The sequence below is a fragment of the Coregonus lavaretus genome (assembly GCF_964263955.1).
Source record: "Coregonus lavaretus genome assembly, chromosome: 7".
NCBI classification, from domain to species: Eukaryota; Metazoa; Chordata; class Actinopteri; order Salmoniformes; family Salmonidae; genus Coregonus; species Coregonus lavaretus.
Window position 1 is genome coordinate 35,496,293 of NC_139994.1, and position 27,016 is coordinate 35,523,308.

Here is a 27,016-nt window from a genome sequence, read left to right on the forward strand (position 1 = left end):
GGACTCCCCACATCCTCCCCCACCACCCCTTCATGTGCTTTGCAGTTTTATATGATGAAAAATATATATTTATCGATGTATCCACCTTTTATATACCCCTCCTCCCATCCAAAATACCACAAACCCCTTTCCTGTTTCACTCGTTTGTCGCAGAAACTGCATGGTTCGTTTATTTTTTAAGCCAATCTTTCATCTTTGGCTCTCTTTCTTGCGTGTCCCTTTGTGAACTCCCTTTAAATACAGGAGACAAGACCTGTTCTCTCTGGTGCAGTCCATTTGTTATATGGTTGTCTGTAAGTCTTTGTTGTAACCTGTAAGTGAAGTATATGGCACAGTCAGGAGGTATGCAAGAGCACATGATATGTTGAAACAATTGCTCTGCTCTTGGGTTATGTGAACCAGATAGCCTTTTAGTAGGCCTATTTGCTGTTTTAGTATTGTACCAGTATTTTTCTATTCTCCCCATCAAGTACTGAGATGCTGTCAATACATGAATAAACACAATGACAGCAAGACACAATGACCAACACCATTGATCATGTTGTTGTGGTCCTCTGTAGCTCAGCTGGTAGAGCACGGCGCTTGTAACGCCAAGGTAGTGGGTTCGATCCCCGGGACCACCCATACACAAAAATGTATGCACGCATGACTGTAAGTCGCTTTGGATAAAAGCGTCTGCTAAATGGCATATTATTATTATTGTTGTAACGGTTTGTGTTTTCTTTTGTTTGATTATCCAATGCCATTTGACTCACTACCCTATTATTCTGTGGTTACAAAAATTAATTTAATAAGATTACATTAACAGGCTTTCTGTATTGTGCAAAGAAGATGGTATGTACTGTACAGCAATATTGAAGATTTAAACCACAGGTTTATACTCTGGATGTACAGTAAGGGTAGCGCTAAATTCACACAGCTGGCCTGACCACATGATTTGCCAGTCGAAAACAGCCGAAACTGGGTCGTCACTAGTTAACAAAGCCACAAAGTCATAAACCCCACCCATTTCTACAATTGCTCTTCTTAACATCATATTTGAAACCAAACCATAACCTTAACCCTAGCCTTAACCACACTGCTAACCTTATGCCTAAACCTAACCTTAAATGAAGACCAAAAAGCAATTTTTTTGTTTTCATGAAATTGTGGCTGTGTTATCAGATGAGCTCTACCACTGCTGAGGAAAAAATGTCAGCCCAGCTTGCTATTAGCATGAATTTTGTATGGTATGTAACATAAAAGAGAAAAGTATTGGCTAGCTAGCTACATCTTACCATGTATTTGACATAATATTATTTAACTGAGGTTTACCTGAGGACAAACAGTAGTGCTAGCCACAGTATACCTCATAAATGTGACGCTTTCCTCTACAAAACACCCACCTTGAGCACTTTACGAAATAAAACGGCCGTCCACAAGTGGTCGATAAGGTAGAGAGGAACACACAGCAGCATTTAAGAAGATAAATCCATGTTAATTATAATTTGAGTTATATAGGTCAATGAATCATTCCCATTGATTAGCCTACTGTCATTTTGGAAGCGTTGCTGTCGAGAGGAATCAATCGAGAGGATACTTAAGAAGACTGAGGCTGTGTCCCAAATGGCACCCTATTCCTCATTTGACCAGGGCCCAAAATAGTGCACTATGTAGGGATTAGGGTGCCATTTGAGCCTGGGCCTGGTTGATAAATAGAGCGGTCTCCAGGTCCAGTCTGGGCTCAAACCAAGGCAATGGAAATCAAGGCCTTTTGAGTTCCTCCCTGACTGGATCGATACTCAGTCCACAGACTCCATTCACACACCTTTCATCAACAAGTGCTGTTTTAATATGCTCATTTATAAACTCGGAATGTGTTGGCCCCAGAAGGCAAAGCCTTTGTTCTACATAAAGCGCTGTCAAAAGCTTTGACCAAAGCCAGAAAATATCAAGTTGAAAGTAGGCAAGTGCCCGGTTGATCCTAAAAATAGATTTATCATCCCCAACTCATACAGGGCTGATTTGAAATGGATAAGTCCTAGCTAGCAGTGCAGTTGAAGATGATTTCAACCAGGCCCAAGTTTCCAATAAACTGGGACATCATCCAAAATGTGGTGGGCCAGTGATTCTGTCTGACTTAGCTAACTCATGAGAATGATTGGAAAAGTCTGGAGAACCTGTATTTTATTTATGTGTATTTAGAGACAGGACGTTTGATCTTACATATTGACAGAAAATACAGATTTCTTGGCTATAGAATGCAACTGTGTCTCTCTATCAATCCCAATAGGCCAACTGACAAAACAGTTCTCACATCACCAGCACTAAGGTTCGAATTCAGTAAACAGACTCTGCACTGAAATCAATACAGCTAACCTGTAGGTCTCCTGGACCAGACTGGTCTCAGATCAATGTCACTGGAGGTCTCTAATGGCGCTTTTCCACTGCAGGGCTGTGTTGTGCCGTGAATATCATGGTTCCTATTTCATTTCCATTTGCCCATAGCCCGCCTGATTCCTGGAACCAAGCGGGATATTCAGCCTCATTTGATATCTGGTACTGACCTCAACTCAAGTAGGCCGGTGGGTGGGGTTACAAATGGCCGTACTCAATGATTGGTCTTACGCAATGATGTCATATAAACATCCATAGAAGGCCAACGCCGTGGACTTAGCTACATGTTTGACGTTAGCTGGCGTATCCGACTTTACATTATACAAGCAAACATATTTTTCAGAGGACATTCCTGAACCTACAGACTCAGAGGAAGTTGCGTGCTCAAATAGTGAAGCCACAACCTCAGAGCCCTGCACCCCCCAGACATCCAGGTTCCATCGACACAATCAATGCTCCCGCAACTCCTGAGCCCTGCACCCCCAGGGGCCAAGGGTCCGTTCTCGGTTGGTTAACAGTTCAATGTCAATTGATTGTCATGTTCACTTGTTTAGCCCTAATTACACAATTTAGCTGTCTTCAACATGGGTGGGCAATCTCATCCACAGAGGGCTTTTGTCATGGCAGGGCTATGTTCCTAAACATTTTTCAAGGAGACAGTGTAGATCTAGGAATTTAGATACAAACCTGTCACACTGATTCAATTAATCATATTCTGACCCAAGACATTCATTATGTGCATCATTGGTGTATCTGGTTGGTAGATCTGGTTGGTCACACACTGGCCGTTGCTGGATAATATTTAATACATTTGATGAGACAATACATTGTTGGAGAACAAAACTGCAGTCACACTGGCTGCCCTCAGGTTTGCTTTGGGGTCTAGGTGAAAAATCTGTCGATGTGCTCTTGAGCAAGGCACTTAACCCTAATTGCTCCTGTAAGTCGCTCTGGATAAGAGCGTCTGCTAAATGACTAAAATGTAAAAATGTAATAAATGTCTATATCTTATCATTCCTGAACTGTCAGTACATCTGCCTATATATTTTCCCAGGGAAGAGAAAACGCACTGCGAGCACAACCAGCGAATACCTGAATTTCACGAGGGAGACTGAGGCCTCATACCTGGAGACACTTGAGGCCCAGCGTCAGCAGCTGGATCAGCACTTCAATGAACTGCGTCAAGATGAGGCAGCAGCCAGTGGCGTAAAGTACTTAAGTAGAAATACTTTAAAGTACTACTTAAGTAGTTTTTTTGTGGTATCTGTACTTTACTTTACTATTTATATACTTTACTTTTACTTCACTACATTCCTAAAGAAAATAATGTACTTTTTACTCCCTACATTTTTCCTTGACACCCAAAATAACTCAAAATCAAATCAAAACAAACTTGATTTGTCACGTGCGCCGAATACAACAGGTGTAGACCTTACAGTGAAATGCTTACTTATAAGCCCTTAACCAACAATGCAGTTCAAGAAAGAGTTAAGAAAATATTAACCAAATAAACTAAAGTAAAAAAAAAAAAAGTAACAATAAAATAACAATAACGAGGCTTTATACAGGGGGCACCGGTACCGAGTCAATGTGCGGGGGTACAGGTTAGTCACGAACATATTGTCAGAATTCTCTGTTGCTAGGCAATAACTTAATTGGTTCATTTCACTGTGTGTGAAGTGGGGATCTGACCTAGGGTTGAATTGCTCACTCTTACCTAATCCATGGCTGTCCTACCTTATCAGAGACTGAAACCAGACTGTTGCCTAATGCATTTCTCCTCAAACAAAGTAGAAAGAGCGGCGCCAGAATTGAACAGAGTTTAGACTAATCATGAGTAATTACAGCATGACGGGGGGAAGGGAGGAGTGGGGTTTGGGTAAGTTTGAGAGATTGAGTGTGGACCTGTCATGTCCAACAGTCAATCTTCAGGTCAAGCCAGGGTGAGCCGGGGTTGAAACTGAACATGATTGTTTTTGCATGACAAGGGCGTGATTGATTGTAATAATATTGTTTCTAAACTGAATGAAAGTCAAATTTATCCCTATCATAGACTAAGGAAGTGGGCGGAGCGGTAGAGAGAGGGAAACTGAAGATAATGATGGAGGAACCTAAGCGGGAGGGGCTTTAAGCAAAGATGTATGTTAATATGACTATAGAAACGGATAGCTGAGAGGTTGAGGGGAGGTGCTCTGCAGATAATCTCGGCTTCCGTTACTCTGTGTAATAAAGTCTATCTTGATTCTACAAAAACTCTGCAAGAACTTCGATTTTTTATAAGTATTGTGATAATTTTCCACAACATAATTGGCGCCCAACGTGGGGCTGGAAAGAGATTGAGTGCTTCGCCATCTGAGAAAGTTTGAACGAATCACACACAAAAATACAGTGGCCACTGTTAATAAGCGACGTTCTTACTTTTAGCATAGAAATTGTGTGATTCGATCAAGCTGAATCTGAGGGTAAGGTACGGAAGGGGTCTCTCCAGTATTAAGGACTAAATTTAGGAAAAGTACAGAGTTTTTGTTGGAATGAGAAATAAGCACGCATGCAATGTTGAATATTGGTGGTAATTACAAATAAGTTACATCCTGCAGATACCGCTTTGGAGAGCTAAAATTAGCACTCCAGAGGGCTGAACGGGCAGATGGCTAGCCAAGAGTCCCTACGGTTACCGCTCTAATGTGTTTATCATTGTTAGAGGCTGCTCGGGGGTAGGTGGTACGTATATGAAGAGTCCCTATGGTTACCGCTCTAATGTGTTTATCATTGTTAGAGGCTGCTCGGGGGTAGGTGGTACGTACATGAAGAGTCCCTATGGTTACCGCTCTAACGTGTTTATCATTGTTAGAGGCTGCTCGGGGGTAGGTGGTACGTACATGAAGAGTCCCTATGGTTACCGCTCTAACGTGTTTATCATTGTTAGAGGCTGCTCGGGGGTAGGTGGTACATACATGAAGAGGGCCTACGGTTACCGCTCTAACGTGGAAGTCATTGTTAGAGGCTGCTCGGGGGTAGGTGACGTATCATCCTGTGGTGTGGTGATGCAATATTTAGACGGCCAATCGGGTAAAAAAAGTAGGTAATCCTGAGTAAGTGACACCATAAATTGGAAGTAGCGCCGGTCATCCAGAATAGGTGGACGGTTGTGAAATAGCCACTAGGGCTTCAAAAATATAGAGAAAGTGTTAAATAGAGTAGGTCTGCTCATCTCATGCGGGTGAATGGTTTGCTTGAGCGGCTGTGAGTCATTCAATTGTGATTAAGTTGTATGTTTCATCTGTCTCATTCAGGTTGCTCATTTGGTCAGCTTGATCAATTAGTTTGGTTCGATTGTTTTGTCTGACTCGTTTTGTACAAGACTGGTTTGTTGGACCTGCTTGGGTTTGCGAAAGCAAACTCTTTCATCTTTGTCCACGGGTCTGACTCAATTCGTGCATTCAATCTGTCGAATTCATTCAGTTGTTCATCTGATGGATTTGTTCAATTTGTCTGATTCATTTGTTCGTCCTGCTGGTCATTCTGTCTGATTCATTTAAGCACGAGTGGCTGCTTATCTGTGTGAGGGATCGGACAATAAAAATAAATCCTGCAAATAATAGCCTTTTCTGTGTGGAGGGAGTGTCTATATTTGAGGTTGCTTGAAGCTTCTATGGCTGGTGGAGAAAGTGCATGCCCAATCTTGCATTAGGAAGAGGATAATTAATGGTATGTGGATATTCATTTATCAACCGAGTGTGGAAAATCCACGTTACCAGGAGGGGTATGAGAAATCCTGTTGGAGGAACAGGTCACGTATACGGACATAATATTTGGAAAATCTAGAGGTGATGTAGGATTATGGTAAAATTGACTACGGTAAAATAATAACTGTGATAGGGTTAACATTCTAAATTGGGGCCCTTTGATAGAATAAAATATTCCTGTAGGTTATACAAATAGTGATTAAGCGTGTTTGAGAACAACATTGTGAGAATGTGATATGAGAATGGTATAAATGTGGAAAATGAGTCGCACTCTGAGGTTTGAATGGTGAGATAAAGAGGTGTGTATGATAATTTTATATACAGTAAGTTTGGATAATAAGCTTTTTATATAATGCAAAATATTTAAGTGCCTTTTTGAAGGGAGTATGGTAGTAAGTGCCAGGAGCACTGGTTTGAGTGTGTCAACAGTTTTCTGTGTGTATCAAGAATGGTTCACCACACAAAGGACATCCAACTTGACTCAACTGTGGGAAGCATTGGAGTCAACATGGGCCAGCATCCCTGTGGAACGCTTTCGACCCCCACAATGAATTGAGGCTGTTCTGAGGGCAAAATGGGGTGCAACTCAATATTAGGAATGTTTTGTACACTCAGTGTATGATGACACTCTTATTCATAACAAAAAAAAACTGGTAGTTAAATATAATAACAAGATGCAATCATTTGCCATTAGTGAGAAGAGCAAAAATCTAGGCCTATTTATTTTATCTTTGGATTCTAAAATAATTAGAAATAGGCATCTATTCCCTCTTATTTATTTCATTCCCATGATCATTGCAGAATACATTCCTCACCTTTTCTGACTGTGATAGTTTCTGTCACGTTCGTTGAGTACAGGATTGGACCAAGGTGCGGCGTGGAATGCATACATGTTTATTAACGAAGTTAACACATGCCTAAACAACAAAAGCAACGTAACATGAAGCTCACAATGGCTACACACAAACAAGCCAAACAAGAGTCAAGATCCCACAACATAGTTAGGCAAAATGGCTACCTAAGTATGATCCCCAATCAGAGACAACGATCGACAGCTGCCTCTGATTGGGAACCACACCCGGCCAACATAGATCTACAAACATAGACTGTACACATAGAAATACACACCCTGACCAAACCAACTAAAGAAAACCGGTCTCTCAAGGCCAGGGCGTGACATTTTCATACTTGCGGGCCTATAAAACTAGTTAGAATAGGCTACCATTCGTCACATCTCTCATTTAATTGGACCCACTTCACAGTAGTAAATAGATAAGCTATTTCAAGTATTTTGCTCAATGCGATTCGATCCGAAGCGCAGTTTAACGGTAGAACAGACGGTTCACATTTTCCATTGACGTTTGTAGGCTGTCTGAATACTGTAATGTCACATTTCTCGAGTAGACAATATTTAATTTATAAACATAATACATAATAAATATATCATAACCATTGCAGAATAAATTCCTTACCTTTTCTGGCCATGAAGAGTTCATATTAAGGAAGAAGCCATACAACAAATTACCATGCGCATCTCTCATTTTATTGGGCTTATTAGATAGGCTATTATAATAAATCTATGCATCCGAAAGGGAGCGTGGTTTATAATACAGCATACGGTAGAATTTGACAGGTGAACAGACAGTTGATCTTCAAATCAATCACATTTGTATTGGTCACAAGGTGTAGACTTTACCGTGAAATGCGTACTTACAAGTCCATTCCCAACAATGCAGAGTTAAAAAGTAAGAAATATATTTGCTAAATAAAAATGGAAATAGTAACACAATAAAATTATAATAACGAGGCTATATACAAGGAGTACCAGTACAGAGTCAATGCGCAGGGGTATGAGGTAGTTGAGGTAATTGAGGTAATACAGTGTGTACATGTAGGTATAGGTAAAAGTGACTAGACAATTAGGACATATAATAAACAGAGTAGCAGCAGCATGTGTGAAGTGTGTGTGTGTCGTCAATATAGGTGTGTGTGAGCATATATATAGTATGTGTGTGTGTGTGTGTGTGTGTGTGTGTGTGTGTGTGTGTGTGTGTGTGTGTGTGTGTGTGTGTGTGTGTGTGTGTGGAGTGTCAACGTAGCGGTGGCGATTTTAGCATGTAAGTCTTGGTGCACTATAAAAATTAGGGGTTCAACAAGGGTTCTTCTAAGATCCTTAAAGTTCTTTGAAGAACCTTACAGTTCTTGGCACTGAAAATTGCCCCCAAAAGGTTCTTCCAAGAACCCCATAGGAGGTGGGGTTCATCGAGGAACCTCCTTAGTTGGTGGCCAACTGAAACATTTGGATTTGAAAGGACAGCAGGTGCAGGCACTTAACAAATTTTTTAAAGATCTGCTCAATTGAAGGTAAGGTTTGTCCCTGATATTGTTTTATGATGATACCATCTATATTTTCATATTTGTGCAAATCTTTCTAAAACAGAAAAGGGACATAATTCAATGGATATCAATCAACAAAGAGGTAAGAATATGTATGCTATAAGAATATTGTCACGCCCTGACTCAGGGGACTCGTATATGTTGAGTCAGTGTGTGTATATTCTTTGTGTGTTTTCTATGTTTCAATCTATTATGTGTAGATCTATGTTGGCCAGTGTGGTTCCCAATCAGAGGCAGCTGTAGCTCGTTGTCTCTGATTGGGGATCATACTTAGGCAGCCTATTGGCACTAGTGGGTTGTGGGATCTTGTTCCTTGTAAGGTATGTTGTGTGTGCTACCTTGGACTTCACGTTTCGTTTCGTTTCTTGTTTTGTCGAGTGTTTATTACGTTAATAAACATGTACGTATATCACGCTGCGTCTTGGTCTGTCCCGTCATAAAACGAACGTGACAGAAGATCCAACCAAACGAGGACCAAGCAGCGTGCCCAGGCGGAGCGGATGGCCATGTCACAGGTGGCCAATTTGTGGTCATGGGAGGAGATATTTGCGGGGAAAGGACCATGGGCTAAGGTAGATGCCCAGGCAGGAGAGGAGCAATGGCAACACAGAGGAGGCCGGTCGAGGAGGAAGCCCGAGAAGCAGCCCCAATAATTTTTTTGGGGGGCACACAGGGTGGTTGGCGGAGCCTAGGGTTAGAGCAGAGCCAACTCCCCGTACTCACGCGAAGAGGCGTATGACTGGGCAAGCTCCGTGTTATGCGGAGCTACGTACTGTGTCGCCAGTGCGCCGGCACAGTCCTGTACGTCTTGTGCTTGCACCACGCACGTGCCGTGTGAAGATGGGCATCCAGCCAGGACGGGGTGTGCCGGCTCAACGGTCCTGGTCTCCAGTACGCCTCCTCGGTCCAGCATTTCTTGCGCCAGTTCTACGAACTGTATCGCCAGTGCGCGTGCACAGCCCAGTGCGTCCTGTGCCAGCGCCCCGCACGTGTAGTGCGAAAGTGGGCAGCCAGCCAGGACGGGTTGTGCCAGCTCTCCGCTCCAGACCTCCAGTCCGCCTTCACAGTCCGGTCCGGCCCGTTCCTGCTCCTCGCACCAAGCCAGTGGTGCGCGTCGCCAGTCCGGCCCGGCCTGTTCCTGCTCCTTGCACCAAGCCAGTGGTGCGCGTCGCCAGCCCGGCCCGGCCTGTTCCTGCTCCTCGCACCAAGCCAGTGGTGCGCGTCGCCAGCCCGGCCCGGCCTGTCCCTGCTCCTCGCACCAAGCCAGTGGTGCGTGTCGCCAGTCCGGCCCGGCCTGTTCCTGCTCCTCGCACCAAGGCAGTGGTGCGCGTCGCCAGCCCGGCCCGGCCTGTTCCTGCTCCTCGCACCAAGGCAGTGGTGCGCGTCGCCAGCCCGGCCCGGCCTGTTCCTGCTCCTCGCACCAAGCCAGTGGTGCGCGTCGCCAGTCCGGCCCGGCCTGTTCCTGCTCCTCGCACCAAGCCAGTGGTGCGCGTCGCCAGTCCGGCCCGGCCTGTTCCTGCTCCTCGCACCAAGCCAGTGGTGCGCGTCGCCATTCCGGCCCGGCCCGTTCCTGCCCCTCGCATCAAGCCAGTGGTGCGTGTTCCTAGTCCGGTCCGGCCCGTGCCTGCTCCTCGCACCAGACCAGTGGTGCGTTTGTCCAGTCCGGCATGGCCCGTGCCACTCTGGAGCCAGAGCAGTCCGCTCCACCGGGGTCCGGTCCAGCTCCGGTCAGCTGTTGCACTCCGGAGGCAGAGCAGTCCGCTCCACCGGTGCCTGATCCAGCTCCGGTCAGCTGCTCCACTCCGGAGCCAGAGCAGTCCGCTCCACCGGTGCCTGATCCAGCTCCGGTCAGCTCCGCCACTCCGGAGTCAGAGCAGTCCGCTCCACCGGTGCCTGATCCAGTTCCGGTCAGCTGTTCCACTCCAGAGCCAGAGCAGTCCGCTCCACCGGCGCCTGATCCAGCTCCGGTCAGCTGCTCCACTCCGGAGCCAGAGCAGTCTGCTCCACCGGTGCCTGATCCAGCTCCGGTCAGCTGCGCCACTCCGGAGCCAGAGCAGTCCGCTCCACCGGGGTCCGGTCCAGCTCCGGTCAGCGGCTCCACTCTGGAGCCAGAGCAGTCCGCTCCACCGGTGCCTGATCCAGCTCCGGTCAGCGACTCCACTCCGGAGCCAGAGCAGTCCGCTCCACCGGTGCCTAGTCCAGCTCCGGTCAGCGGCTCCAGTCCAGACCATGACGTCAGCCCCTCTCCAGGTTCGGGGTCTCCCACACCAGGGTCCAGACAGGGCCTGGCGTATCGTGGGAGGAAGGAGAGGGGAAGCAGCGCGCCGTGGTCCAGACCAGACCAGGGGCGCAACAGGGAGGCGGAGAGTGAGAGGTCGTCACGCCCCGAGCCGGATCTGCCTCCGAGGCGGAATGCCCACCCGGCCCCTACCCTGTTATGTTTATGTTGTGCGGTCGGAGTCCGCACCTTTGGGGGGGGGTACTGTCACGCCCTGACTCAGGGGACGCTTAAATGTTGAGTCAGGGTGTGTATATTCTGTGTTGTGTGTTTTCTATGTTTCGATCTATTATGTGTAGATCTATGTTGGCCGGTGTGGTTCCCAATCAGAGGCAGCTGTAGCTCGTTGTCTCTGATTGGGGATCATACTTAGGCAGCCTATTGGCACTAGTGGGTTGTGGGATCTTGTTCCTTGTAAGGTATGTTGTGTGTGCTACCTTGGACTTCACGTTTCGTTTCGTTTCTTGTTTTGTCGAGTGTTTATTACGTTAATAAACATGTACGTATATCACGCTGCGCCTTGGTCTGTCCCGTCATTAAACGAACGTGACAAATATGTTGAAGGCTATCTGTATTGGGTGCAGATTAATGAACTGCTCACTGTTGTGTCTGTGTCTGCAAGTATACAGATGAGGAGGCATACAAAGATATGTCAATTGGTATTGGTATGTTATGCAGATCACATTTACCATCCTCCTCCCTTAACTCTTCAATGAAAATCCCATAGGCCTCTACATTATGGACAAGGTATGTGTATGAAAACCATTATCAAAACAGTTTTTTTCATTCACATTTACCACAAAAACCAAGGTATGAATACTGTTGTGTGCATGTTTTGTTAAACATCTGTATAATTACTATTTTTTTTATTCACAGACTTCACCCTCCGTACACCTCTGATGAATTTAACAGGAAACCTGTTCGATCACCATACACTGCAAAATCATTATGGCTATGGATACGGAGAACATCAACACATTAACATCAAAATGCCAGAGGAAATATACATTGGACTTGGGGCTCTGCTGTGAGTTGACCTCATATTTTTATTTTTTTATTCTGCTTTGCCACTAAAATCATAATAAACACTGACAACTAAAATATTTTGTTATTGTTGTTATGCGTATTATTATTATTATTAATATGATTAATTAATAATAGTAATAGGGGAGGGGGGTAGTTCAAAAATGACCCCAAAAGGTTCTTTGAGGATCTATTAAAAGGGGTTCTTTGAAGAACCCTTTTAAAGGGTTCTTCGAAGAACTTATAGGGGTTCCCCGACAGTTTCAATTTGAAGAACACCTAAAGGATCCTCCAGGAACCTTTACTTTTTAGAGTGTGGGGGGATGCATGCTCGCAAAGCCACAACACAACACTAAACAATACATTAATTGCACTATAACGGTAACAAACGGTGCCCACAAACTGTTAGGGCCTACATAAAGCTGTCCCAACAGCAGAGTCCCAACAGCAGTCCCAACATCTTACCACTCCTACACCTGGCTATCAGCGGAGCCTTGTCTGGCATCGAAACAGTTAATTAATCCTCATTTACTGCCTTTAAAAAAACATAGCTGATATGGCTGACTTACTTAAACAAATGTGGTTTCTACTGACAATTGAGATGTACAAACTATGTAGTCAAAATAACTATTTGTTCAGCACTTTTGAAATGTACAGCGACAGAATAAAGAACATTGGCCGTTCTTACAGTGTTCTCCCTGTACACTAAGTCAAAACCGTAGGATAAATAAAGGGGGCATATAAGCAGACTGTGATGGGTGATTTGAAGGAGTCAGGCGTAGGAGGGTAAATCACAGAATACAGAGTTTATTCCGGAATACAGTGTTACGCAGAAATGCGTCAAACAGTCCAGTGCGCAAAACAGGTGCACTGGAACCAAACAGGCACACGGGGAAAATATCCCCCGGCAATACAAAATACACTGAGCTCAACCGAGCTACACTCTCCTCACACTAAACAATCACTCACAAGGACAAGGGGGCAGAGGGAACACTTATACACATACTAATGTGGGGATATGAACCAGGTGTGTGTAATAGACAAGACAAAACAAATGGAATGATGAGATGAGGAGCAGTGGTGGCTAGAAGGCCGGTGACGACGAACGCCGAAGCCTGCCAGAACCAGGAGAGGAGGCAGCTTCGGAGGAAGTCGTGACAGTACCGCCCCCCCCCCCCCACCCTTGACGCGCAGCTCCAGCAGCGCCGACACCAGTCGGAGCAGGGCGAGCCGGATGGCGACGGTGGAAATCCCGCAACAGGGAGGGATCGAGGATATCCCTCATTGGGACACAGCACTGTTCCTCCGGACCGTACCACTCCCACTCCACGAGGTACTGAAGGCCCCCCACCCGACGCCTCGAATCCAGGATGGAACGGATGGAGTACGCCGGGGCCCCCTCGATGTCCAGAGGAGGCGGAGGGACCTCCCACACCTCAGACTCCTGGAGCACCACCGGCCTGAGGAGAGACACATGGAACAAGGGGTTAATACGATAACCATATGGGAGTAATAACCTATAGGTAACCTCGTTTATCCTCCGCAGGACTTTGAACGGCCCCACAAACCGCAGGCTCAGCTACCGGCAGGGCAGGTGGAGGGGCAGATTCCGGGTCGAGAGCCAGACCCGATCACCCGGTACGAAGACTGGGGCCTCACTGCGGTGGCGGTCAGCGTTGGCTTTCTGACGACGCACGGCGCGTTGGAGGTGGACGTGAGCAGCGTTCCACGTCTACTCCGCGCGCCGAAACCACCACAGGAGCCTCGGTCTGGCTCTGGTGCCACGGTGCCAGAACCGTTTGGTAACGTAAAACACATTGGAATGGCGTTAGTTTAGTGGAGGAGTGACGGAGAGAGTTCTGGGCATATTCGGCCCATGGCAAGAACACCGACCACTCCCACGGCCGGTCCTGGCAGTAGGATCGCAGGAACCTACCCACATCCTGATTCACCCGTTCCACCTGCCCATTAGACTCGGGGTGAAAACCAGAGGTCAGGCTGACTGAGACCCCCAGACGGTCCATGAACGCCTTCCAGACCTTGGATGTGAACTGGGGACCCCGGTCAGACACTATGTCCTCTGGTACCCCGTAGTGCCGGAAGACGCGTGTAAACAGGGCCTCCGCAGTCTGCAGGGCCGAGGAAGGAGGCGGCAGGCTTTGGAAAAGCGGTCCACAACGACCAGGATGGTGGTGTTACCTTGAGAGAGGGGACGATCAGTAAGGAAATCAATACTCAGGTGAGACCATGGCATTGTGGAACTGGTAAAGGCTGTAACTTACCCTCTGGGAGGTGCCTAGGTGCCTTACTCTGGGCGCACACTGAGCAGGAGGAGACATACACCCTCATGTCCTTAGTCAAGGTAGGCCACCAGTGCTTTCCGGTCAGGCAGCGCACTGTACGACCGATACCTGGGTGACCAGAGGAGGGTGACGTGTGTACCCAGTAGATCAGACGGTCACGGACAAGAGCAGGCACGTACTGCAGCCCAGCTGGACACTGAGGTGGAGATGGCTGTGTGCGTAACACTGTCTCTGGGCCTCTCCTCTGTGTCGTACAGCCGTGACAGTGTGTCTGCCTTCACGTTCGTCATACCCGGGATGTATGATAGTGTAAAATCAAACCGGGTGAAGAATAGGGCCCACCTGGCCTGGCGAGGGTTCAGCCTCCTTGCTGCCCGGATGTACTCCAGGTTACGGTGGTCTGTCCAGACGAGGAAAGGGTGTTTTACCCCTTCGAGCCAGTGCCCTCCACACGGTCAGGGCCAGTGCCCTCCACACGGTCAGGGCTCGGACAACTGCCAACAGCTCCTGATCACGATCGTCGTAGTTCTGCTCCGCCGGGCTGAGCTTCTTGGAGAAGAAGGCACAGGCGCGGAGCTTGGGTGGCGTGCCCGAGCGTTGAGATAGGACCGCGCCTATCCGTACCTCGGACTTTTCCACCTCCACTACGAACAGTAGTGATGGATCGAGGTGGGCCAGTACCGGAGCTGAGGTGAACAGACCCCTCAGGTTACTGAAGGCCCTGTCAGCCTCAGCAGAACATCGGAGCCGGGATGGCCCACCCTTCAACAGAGATGTGATGGGAGCTGCAACCTTGCCAAAGCCCCGGATAAACCTCCGATAGTAGTTGACAAAGCCAATAAAGCGCGGCACCTCCTTTACCGTGGTTGGAGTAGGCCAATTACGCACGGCTGAAATGCGATCTCCCTCCATCTCCACACCTGAGGTGGTAATGCAGTATCCGAGGAAGGAGACGGACTGTTGGAAAAACAGACACTTTTCTGCCTTGGCATAAAGGTCATGTTCCACCAGTCGGGCCAGCACTTTCCGAACCAGGGACACATGCTCGGCGCACGTAGCGGAATACACCGGAATGTCATCGATGTAGACCACTACACCGCGACCAAGCATGTCCCGAAACACCTCGTTCACAAAGGACTGGAAGACGGATGGAACATTCATCAAACCGTAAGGCATCACCAGGTATTCATAATGCTCCGTGGTTGTGCTGAATGCTGTCTTCCACTCGTCCCCCTCCATCTCAGACACGCACCAGGTTGTACGCACTCCGGAGATCTAATTTTGTGAAGAAGCGCACCCCATGCATTGACTCGATGGAATGAGGGGGCGAGGATAACTAAATCGTATCGTCCCCGTGTTCAGTGATCGGTAGTCAATGCAAGATGGCGCAGACCGCCGTCTTTCTTCTTCACAAAAAATTAACTTGAGGAGGCGGGCGAAGTGGAGGGGCGTATAAACCCCTGGCGCAGGGACTCGGTGACGTATGTCTCCATAGCCTCCGTTTTAGCCTGTGACAGGGGATACACATGACTCCTGGGAGGCACAGCGTCTATCCAGAGGTTTATCGCGCAATCCCCCGCCTGATGAGGTGGTCATTTGGTGCCTGTGTTTTGGAAAACGCATACGCCAAATCGAGGTATTCGGGGGGAATACGCACGGTGGAGGTAATGTCTGGACTTTCCACCGTGGTTGCACCAACGGACACACAGAGACACCTACCCTGACACTCTCGCTACCACCCCGTGAGAACCCTCTGCGGCCATGAAAAGGTGGGGTTGTGGAGTGCTAACCAGGCGATACCTAACACAACAGGGAAAGCAGGAGACTCAATAATAAAAAAAGTGACTTGCTCGCGATGAGTCTCGTGGGTAACCATAGTGACTGGTGCTGTAACCTCCCTAACGAACCCGGACCCTAATGGTCGACTGTCAAGTGCTCTGATGGGGAGTGGAATGGTTAGGGGAACCAATGGAATGCCTAGACTGTGTGAAAATGACCAGTCCATAAAGGTCCCAGCTGCGCCTGAATCGACCAGCGCCTTACACTGGGGAACTACAATGTAATCAGGAAAGTGGATGGGTAGGGTACAGTGCGCAGCAGAGGGCTCAGAGCGAGTGTGGGTGTTCGATACCTGGGGTGACGCGAGAGTGCCCTGCCTGCCGCCTCCAGACCCAAAAGGACGCTGACGACATCGTGTAGTGAAATGTCCTCTCGTGCCACCAGAGTGACACGGGTGCTGTCGTCCTCCGCTCTCCCGGATCGCCGCTCCATCAGCTCATGATCCGAGTCGTGCGGGGTTGGAATGGGCAGGCCGGGCGGATACCTTCTCCCGCTCCGATGGGGCCGGGCTGATATAGTAGAGCTCCAGTTGGAGGAGGAATCCCTGGCAGAGAGCAGCTGTCCTGTTGAAATCCTGTGGTCAGGATATATGGATCCCTCTGGGTGCTGGGGTGTGGGTGGCTGGATCCGGTCGCCCAGCTGGTCCCGACAGATTGGGTCCTCTCCTCCAGGCGCAGGAGGGTAAATCACAGAATACAGAGTTTATTCCGGAATACAGTGTTACGCAGAAATGCGTCAAACAGTCCAGTGCGCAAAACAGGAGCACTGGAACCAAACAGGCACACAGGGAAATTATCCCCCATCAATACAAAATACACAGAGCTCAACCGAGCTACGCTCTCCTCACACTTAACAATCACCCACAAGGACAAGGGGGCAGAGGGAACACTTATACATGTACTAATGAGGGGATATGAACCAGGTGTGTGTAATAGACAAAACAAATGGAATGATGAGATGAGGAGCGGCAGTGGCTAGAAGGCCGGTGACGATGAACGCCGAAGCCTGCCCGAACCAGGAGAGGAGGCAGCTTCGGAGGAAGTTGTGACACAGACAATGAAAGCTCTTACAATACTCGATGATTACATTTCTCTAAAACAGGTTATAGGCTACATGTGCACCACCAAGTCAGAACAGTAGGTGAAGTTAAGAGGGGAAAATAGACCAAAATATTAGGGTGAGGCACATGGGCTACTAACAGCTTACTACACAACATACACTTAGTATTACTTTCTTAGCTACAGTATACATATCTCCCTTGCATATTACATAATTTATGCAGCAGCATAGAATACATTTTTGGACTCACCATGTTGTGCTGTGCTCACTTGAACAGGAAGGTAGCGCGGTGATCCTTCGTGGGCAAATTTTGTCATCAAACTTTGTCATCAAAGTCTGGCATTCTATGGATTTCAAGACAACTGGGAACTCTGAAAAAAACAAGGTCGAATCATGATGACGTCAGTAATCTTCAGGTTGTAGCTCTAGAAAGAGGCCCAAGTTCCCGACTTACAATTCCGAGTTGGATGACCGTTCAAAACGTATTTTCCCAGTCGGAGTTCCCAGTTGTCTTGAACTCACTGAAGTCAGATTTCCCAGTTCTGAGTTAACAGTTGTTTTGAGTATGGCAGAAATAATGCTGGATTGACAGTATGGCCAATGTTGAATGTTTATAATTTTAAGCTTGGAAAAGAGAACCTTAAACCCAGATTTGGGACCACCCAGCCACTCCACTGAATAGCAGGCTAGTGATTGCTTTGCAATTCTTGCAGTTAGCCACTGATTCCTTCCAAACCACTCATTGTTGAATTTGCGATTTCCAACTTGTTGTGTAATGTTTATGTCCAATGGCCGATGAGCACCGATACGTTTTATCTATAATTTCTCTTCATAATTTCTCTTCATATGACAAGTATTAAAAAGGATTTGCCAGTAGATTGTCGACTTCATTCATGATGATGACTGCTTGCTAATGATCAGTCCAATCAAAGCTACTGTAGATATAATGTGATTTGACGTCATTTTATCTGTGGCCAATGACCTTGAGCCTTCTTGGATGGGCACTTCTAATGTAACTCTATGGCAGCACCCAAGGGGCTTGAATTTTCTAGCTCTATCCTTAGATTTGGCGGTGACTAGCGTTCCCATGAGTGACAGAACACTGAGCCAATTACGGCGCAACTAGAGAACATTACCAACCCCTATGCTCCATATTTTCAGTTGGAAGCACTGAGCCAGGCTGAAACACCTTCATTTTGGAGCTGCCTTACTCAAGAAAGCAAAAAAGAGAACATATTTGTATGCGGCTTTATTAACTCAATGATGTTGTTTTGTTTTTTTACATTGTTTGCAAACTGATATTTGACATGTATTAATGCCAAAATAACATGCAAATGACCCCCCCCCCCCAAAAAAAACCAAATAACGTGTATTATTTATTTTTTGCTACAAATGTGGGGTCGCCACTGCAATGTAGTATGTGTGAGTGTGTGGGTAGAGTCTAGTGAGGGTGCATAGAGCCAGTGCAAGAGTCAGTGCAAAAAATAAAGATAAAAAAAACAATAATTGGAAAAGAGAACATTAAACCCAGATTTGGGACCACACAGCCACTCCACTGAATAGCAGGCTTTAATTAATTGAAATAGTCCTGCTAGCCATTTGATTAACTGTTCAGCAGTCTTATGGCTTGGGGGTAGAAGCTGTTAAGGACTTGGGTGGCTGGGGTCTTTGACAATTTTGTATTGTTAATATTTTGCATTGAAGTGTGTAGGCTACCACTGGAAGTAGGTCTGCTGTAGTTTACATTTTTTTCACAGTAGACAGTGTTTCAGAATTTAGATTTGGGAAAAAGTAAATCCAAAACATCATTGAATGTAAACGATCTGTTTACAGGTCCAAAACAATTTGCAATTGTTTTTGTGTTTCAGAAACGGTCAGATACAGCAAATATCACTGCAAAAGAAAACATTCTGCCACCTCCAAAGACCTTTGATCAAGTTCGCCATTGCTATTTCCTTTAAATACTGTCTTGGCCTAATTCCAATACTTTCAAAGTATACAGCAAAGGGCATTATTGTCCCCATAAAAGGTGAATGATGGGCATTTTTCAGGTGGAGTTATAATGCTCGCTCACACGCGGGCAGTTTTACAACAGGTCTGATTTATAACGGGAAACGTTTATGTATGGCTTGTGCCAAGTTTAATACATCTCAATATTTTTGTGCATACACAGTCTTTTCAGAAATGGGGCACGCAGATATTTAGTGTAAAATGTACACAACGGTTATGAGGCCCCTGGTCTCATGAAGAAATTACTAGTCCTCATTTTCCGAGACCGAGTCAAGACCGAGTAAAAATGGATCCAAGACCGAGACACTCAATGTGTGGTCTCGAGACCAGACTCTAAACATACTACAACACTGCCTTGTGGTGGAGGTCTACAGAGCATGTTGACTCCCTTGATAAATTTTTTAGCTGTTAGCCTTGGTATAGAGAGCAATAGTAATGGCATCTTTTTGTAGGCACTAACTCCGCAATGGTTCGTTGGGCAAAGCCTATTGGAAAATTAATGGAGTTTTTGTAGGGTTTTTCGATAATCACAGAAAATAAGGTTTTAGGCTTAGGAGATCTTATATTATCTCATAGAACAAAACGTATAAGATCTCCCAAGCTTGTTAACCTCAGACCTTATTTTGGGCGTTTATCCCAAAACTCTATTATTTCTCCATTCATTTTTCCCATAGGAATGGCTGAACGAATCTGAGGTAACTCATTTCCAGTTTTTAGGACTACAAGTTGGCGAGCTCTACTGGAATATGTCATTAGCTGAAATAGACCAGTATGAATATAAATGGAGAATAAACATTATGTGGTCAGGGAGGGCAGGGAGTTCTAAAAGTAATATGTCACTGTTCATTTGCTAAGGAGGATGAAATAAACAGGTTTCATTTCTGCTATATTAATTTATAATATACTGACTTGCTTGCATACAGTAATTTTTTTTCTTCTGTTTCCAATATATAGATATTGGGCTCCAAGTAAATGCTGACAGGAATTAATAATGACATTAACTAAATTATGAATATTTATTCATTATTAATTTGATCATTTATCGAGGGGAGTTTGTTGTTCTTCTGAATATCGAGCCCTGGAATGAAATTTGTATTCAAATAGATTAATGTCATTAATGATTAAGTAATGTTGACTACATCTTTGGGAGAAAAAGAAATATAAATGAATGTCCCTTGACATTCTAATTGAGGCAACCCATTTGCTTGGTAATCTTCAGCCTCTTTGCAACATCAGCCTTCTTTCTCTACACCGTACCTCTCCCCCTGTCTCCCCCCTCCTCTCTCTCCATCTCCAAAATGAGTTTTTAAGACAACACCCCATTTTAGACTACACCCCGCTGTGTGAGCGAAACCCAGACACAAACATCCACACCTCTACAGCACTCCCCATCTTTCTGTCTGACCTTCTTTCTCTCGCTCTCGCTCTCTCTCTTACTCTGCCTTTTTGCATTTTCCTCCATTTATACATACACCACCCCAATCCTCACTTCGACTTCCATTTTCTTCCACTGCCTAGTTGGTTTTGTCTCTTTGTGTTGTTTCTGTAAATCTTTCCAGTATTCCTCCTCTTAGTCTTAGATGGAACACACAGTATCTCTACAATTTATATTGGTATACTCTTCCTTACACCTCCACATTTTATATGTATTTTTGCTCCATGTTATGTGACAGATGTTAATTTACATTTACTCTGTGGAATCTGTTAATACCTCTGATCATAGGCAGCTGGATGTATGGCTCGATATATTGAAAGCCCCAATGTTGAAACAGTATCAGGGAAAACAAAGACTGTTTCATGCATAACCTACATCTAACCCAACGTGAAATGAAAATTGTGATAATGTTATTTTACTGTACCTGTAGAGTTACATATTTGGATATTAGTGATAACAACATTATTTTACTGCACCTGTTAGAGTTACAGATTTGGATATTAGTAATAATCTTATTTTACTGCACCTGTTAGGCTGCGTTTACACAGGCAGCCCAATTCTAATCTTTTGCCCAGTTATTGGCAAAAGATCTAATCTGATTGGTCAAAAGACCAATTAGTGGCAAAAGATCAGAATCGGGCTGTCTGTGTAAATGCAGCCTAGAGATACAGATTTGTAATTATAACACAGAAGCCTAGATCAGTACAATTCACAGATACAGTATCCCTGTGTGGCTACAGATGCTTTTTCTACACTGGGATTAAAACTGTCTGTCCTTACGACAGCCCACACTCAGCATCTCAGCAGGGGCTCAAAATAGCTGACCATCACCATCACCACCCAGGAGGTTGCAGCCTTCCAAAATCCAAATCCTCCATTTATAGAAATCTCCCTCAATGGGATATCTAAAATGTTTTATTTTCCCATTATCCATATTTTCCAAAAGTGGTGTATCTTAACCTATGGTGTAACTGCTGTCCTGTCCACAGTAAACTGTTAACTATGTCAGTGCCGAAGAGCTCCAGATGTTGTGACTTAGGTATTTTAACAGATGCTATCCTTAATACTTAGTTTGTGCTTAATGTGCAACAAAACATACACATCTACAGGGCAAAACAGACGGGGTTGGCTTAGAGTATTGACAACTATATTTAGTCTCCAAATGTTTATTGAAAACATTAATATATTTGCACAATGAGCACTTGTCTCTCAAATACATAATTACAGTTGTTGGTTAGCTAGCTAGCAAATGTTGTCCATATTAGCAATTAGCATATACATGACATCAGTCAAAACACCTCAAAACAAGACATGGTATCAATAACAAGCTACAACGAGCCACCTACAATTCCCCACATGGCAGCTTCTTGTCTTGTTGCTAGCTATCTGACCGTTCAGAATCATAACAACGCATGCCTTCCGGCCACATTGTGGCAGGTGTATTGAGAAATGACCAGTGAACTGCAGTGCTCAATAAAGCACTGTGCCCGGAATTAACCCCATCTTTGTTCTAGCTTGGAGATATCCTGCTTTTTCAATCATGAAGATCAAACATTGTGTTACTGTTACTATATGGCGCTCACTGTCAGTGCAGGTTGAACCCTATTGGTGCATATGGTTATTTAGTATTTATTTAGTATTCAGAGAATGGTACAGTTGAAGAAAGACAGAAACATGACAGAGAATCACAAATGTTCAGTGACTAATTTATTTACTGTTGAATGTAGGATCACACATTCCTTGTACATCTATTGGATGAGATTTACCCATTGTTGCCACTTGCCATTTAAAAGATTAGAGACATCAAATACAGCATGTTCATCCTCTCATTTAAAGCCTGCTTACTGTACATTAAACTGTCCAATGCTACCCTCTAGAGGTTAGCTGTGTAAGAACATGCATATGATCAAACTTCCTAAAGAGGAGATATTGGATTAATGGATCAAATAAGTTCTTGTCTATATTAAAAGGCACAAAGTATGTGGTGTACTGCCCTGCAACAATATAATTACACTGAAATGAAGGGGTATCCGAGCAAATCATGTTTGATAACTAGAACTTGTTCCCATACTATTACCACTTCATTCTGTGTTATGTAAAGTGCGACCAAATGTTTTTTAATACAGCCTGACGACCAGATCAACCATGCCCTTTGGGCATGCACTATTCACCAACCTGTCCATCAAACATCGGTCTTAGCAGCACTGTTAAATTCATTACGACCTTGCAGACTTTTGAAATGATCAGGAAGTGAGTTCCATAGATGGACTCAACAGTTACCATTCGTTAACCCTCATTAACATCTACCTTTATATTGAAAATATATTACCAAATTGCAGTGTATTCAGAGCCAGCCCATGCAGACATTTAGACATTTGTTTCACATTAAGGAAAAAAACATAAGTGATCAAAACCAAACATAGTATGCTTTGGAATATGACAAAGGATGGATAAGGCTAATATGTAAAACAATGTCCCAACTTTGAACAACTATTTCTCAAATACAGTTCTGGCCAAATATATCAGTTTTGGTCATCCTCTGCAGCAACAAAGAGAAACCTTCCATTGGCTCTCTCAATTGGGATGAGTGTTGCGTGATTCTCCTCTGCCATGGGGTCATTCATATCATATTTCACATTTAAGGCCCCTGACTTGCTAGCAAAGACTCTTTTGGTAACAAACATAAGGGGAGGTATGAGTCGGATGACTGTGCCTTTATATTGAAGAAGAATCACGGCATTGGCATTGCAACCATTCACCGACCCATCCCATTGCAGCATACCGTAGTAGCAATGGAAAGTGCAAGATCCCCACTTTTGGACAGTGATAACAAACCTAATCCAGAGCTGCAAATCTTAAAAGAAAAAAAAACAACAACAAATAAAGCATCAACTTTAAGACATTCTGGTAGTACAGTGATTTGAAGTAATATTTAAGTAATTACACATCAATTAATAGGGTAATTATATGACTATGAGAAACTAAGCAATTACAACTAGTTTCCACCTTATTACCATGTTGTTACCACTTTTTTCTGTAACGTAAAGTAATACAAAAAAGTTAATATGGAAATAAAATCAGATTATTTAATGCTTACCTGCAGCTGCTTTTTCAAGAACTTGAATCACCTCCTCAGAATACTCCAGATGGATCGCAGTCACGTTTTTAGGAAGATCATTACATTTTACATTTTAGTAATTTAGCAGACGCTCTTATCCAGAGCGACTTATAGTGAGTGCACACATTTTTTCATACTGGCCCCCCGTGGGAATCGAACCCACAACCCTGGCGTTGCAAGCGCCATGCTCTACCAACTGAGCTACACGGGGCATTATAGCCATATAATGACACTGTAAAGACCACAAACTGTTGGCAAGAAGAGAAGCTTTAGTTTCAGATAGCCCTCTTCCGTATGTGTATAGGTCTAAAACAGCTGGGTGTGGACCTATTCCTGTAAAGAAGGAAATATACTCTCTAAAACATTGAAAATCAGCACATATCACATGTTGATGGTAAAGACCAACTTGAAATACATAGTAGACCAAAGGGTATACAGTAACACCAACCATGAGGTACAAATAGAACTCCAAGGATCTTCCTCTCTTTGACAGTATTTCTTCTCCCTCCCCCCGGTCTTTCATTGATTACTTCAGCCAGTATCCCTGGGCTATCCTTGGAAGGTACACTGAAGTTGACAAGGCAAGGCCATACAGCCATCTTAACAAACTTAGTGTGTAAGGTGTTTGGTTTTGGAGATCACAAAAGCCCCATAGGTTCTACTCCAGTGTAGCTGCCACCTAGAGATGAAGCTCTTGTTATATAAATCTGTCCACTGCAGTCACCCTCATAGGTAGCTGGGGACCTGAATACAATGCCTTTGTCATCTGTTACTTTAGCCCTCAGATCCACCTGCTGACTTGCGGTTGTGGACAATTGCACAATTGAGTGACCAGCAGTTCAAAGATGACTTAAACTGGTCAGTTAGATTACATGATATGAGGATGGCGTTGAATATGGTACCTAGAAAGAAACATGGAGAGACAATAATATATTTGATTGTTCATCAATGCATGAAGTGCATAGTTAATTAAATGTATAATCAAAATACAGTACAGTATGAAGATGGCCAGACACTACTTCTCCAATAGAAATCCCCGATCATACTTGTAGGCGATGTCATGGCAACGTTGGCTAGATAAACTCATGCGCAGAAACACCTAATCGGGTGTAATGGTGATCTCGCGCTTAACTGTGCATGTGCAGGCCGTCAAATCAAGGGCACTTCTTCGATATAAGGTTGTTTTTGACGAAAATGGAAAACTTGTCAGTTTGTCACTTTCACAAGGTTGGAGTAATAACATGTTCAACTTCTTAAGACACTGGCTCAAATCTGGGTTGTGCCTTTAGATTTAGAGAAAATTAACAACTAAGAAAGATTTTTGGACTTCTCAAACCGCAATCCCCAGCCTGGTCTGCGTCGCAAACGTTCCAGGAAATCTAGCGATATTGCGCCTCTGGGTTTAGAAACGCTGTGCTATAATGATAAGCAATAGCAATATAATATGCAAATGTTAAACAGCAATATTAATAAATTGCAATATGCAAATGCCATAGACGTGAATGATCAATATTAATAACGAAATCAATAATAATATGGCAATAGGAATGCAAGTTAAAGCTGCCTACATTGAAAAGTAGCACAAGTGAAGCTGAGAAACAAGCAATTAGCAGCAGCAAGCGAGGAGTGTGGCTTAAAGGGGAATGGAAGCATTTTACAAGCTACGTCATATAAACCAATCTAAACAAACCCTAAATACATGTTCTGGGTGTTTTTCATACAGAAATTGCTTTGAATGATTTTGAATATTTGACTGGGCGTTGTCAATAAAATTGCCATGGTAGTGATGCGAGCTGCTGCGTCATTGACTGGATAGAAAGATTTGGAAAGTTGATTTATGATTGCTTACAAAAATGTGCTTAACAAGTCACATAATAAGTTGCATGGACTGTGTGCAATGAGTCTAAATTATTTTTGAATGACCACCTCATCTCTGTACCCTAAGCATTGTTGTTCACTAGTTTACTCCAAGTAGGGAAAGGGTGGCGGGGTTGGAAAGTAATAAAGGGGAATATATATATTTTTAAGGATATGTATGTGTATGTATGTATGTGTGTATGTGTGTCTGTATATAAAACATGGGGGATTGGAAGTGATGCAGACAATTACATTGATGGAAGTTACAATCTATCTGCAATATTAAGCTGATCTACCCCCAACAAAAAAACAAAAACAAAAAAAAAGGTCCCTAACACAGATTCAACCACAAAGACCAGGGAGGTTTTCCAATGCCTCGCAAAGAACGGCACCTATTGGTAGATGGGTAGAAATAACAAAAGCAGACAATAAATATCCCTTTGAGCATGTAGACGTTACTAATTACACTTTGGATGGTGTATCAATACAGCCAGTCACTACAAAGATACAAGCGTCCTTCCTAACTCAGTTGCCGGAGAGGAAGGAAAGCGCTCCGGGATTTCACCCTGAGGCCAATTGTGACTTTAAAACAGTTACTGAGTTGAATGGCTGTGATATGAGAAAACTGAGGATGGATCAACAACATTGTAGTTACACCACAATACTAACCTAATTGACAGAGTGAAAAGAAGGAAATCCAACATAACACATTGAGTACCACTCTCCATATTTTCAAACATAGTGGTGGCTGCATCGAGAATTTCAACAAGCATTTTGCTACGGCTGGCCATGTGTTCCACCTGGCTACCACTACCCCGGCCACCAGCTCTGCACCCTCCACTGCAACTTACCCATGCCCCCCTCCCGCTTCTCCTTCACACAAATTCAGACAGCTGACGTTCTGAAAGAGCTGCAAAATCTGGACCCCTACAAATCAGCTGGGCTAGACAATCTGGACCCTTTCTTTCTAAAACTAGCCGCCGAAATTGTCGCAACCCCTATTACTAGCCTGCTCAACCTCTCTTTCGTATCGTCTGAGATCCCCAGAGATTGGAAAGCTGCCGCGATCATCCCCCTCTTCAAAGGGGGTGACACTCTAGATCCAAACTGTTACAGACCTATATCCATCCTGCCCTGCCTTTCGAAAGTATTTGAAAGCCAAGTTAACAAAACAGATCACCGACCAATTCGAATCCCACCGTACCTTCTCCGCTATGCAATCCGGTTTCCGAGCTGGTCATGGGTGCACTTCAGCCACGCTTAAAGTCCTAAACGATATTATAACCGCGATCGATAATAGACAGTACTGTGTAGCCGTCTTCATCGACCTGGCCAAGGCTTTCGACTCTGTCAACCACCGCATTCTTATTGGCAGACTAAATAGTCTTGGTTTCTCAAATGACTGCCTCGCCTGGTTCACCAACTACTTCTCAGATAGAGTTCAATGTGTCAAATCGGAGGGCCTGTTGTCTGGACCTATGGCAGTCTCTATGGGGGTGCCACAGGGTTCAATTCTTGGGCCGACTCTTTTCTCATATCAATGATGTCACTCTTGCTGCTGGTGACTCTCAGATC

General features: G+C 44.8%; 1 pseudogene across 1 annotated transcript; it reads right to left on the reverse strand.

Moving 5' to 3' along the window:
- Positions 1-22,988: 22,988 nt before the first annotated feature.
- On the reverse strand, positions 22,989-24,671 carry LOC311132511 (acyl-coenzyme A thioesterase 1-like; annotated as a pseudogene). The gene is made up of 5 exons: positions 24,631-24,671; positions 24,033-24,382; positions 23,792-23,917; positions 23,564-23,637; positions 22,989-23,320 (listed from the first exon to the last, which is right to left on the reverse strand). The product of its transcript is annotated as an acyl-coenzyme A thioesterase 1-like (transcript).
- Positions 24,672-27,016: the final 2,345 nt, after the last annotated feature.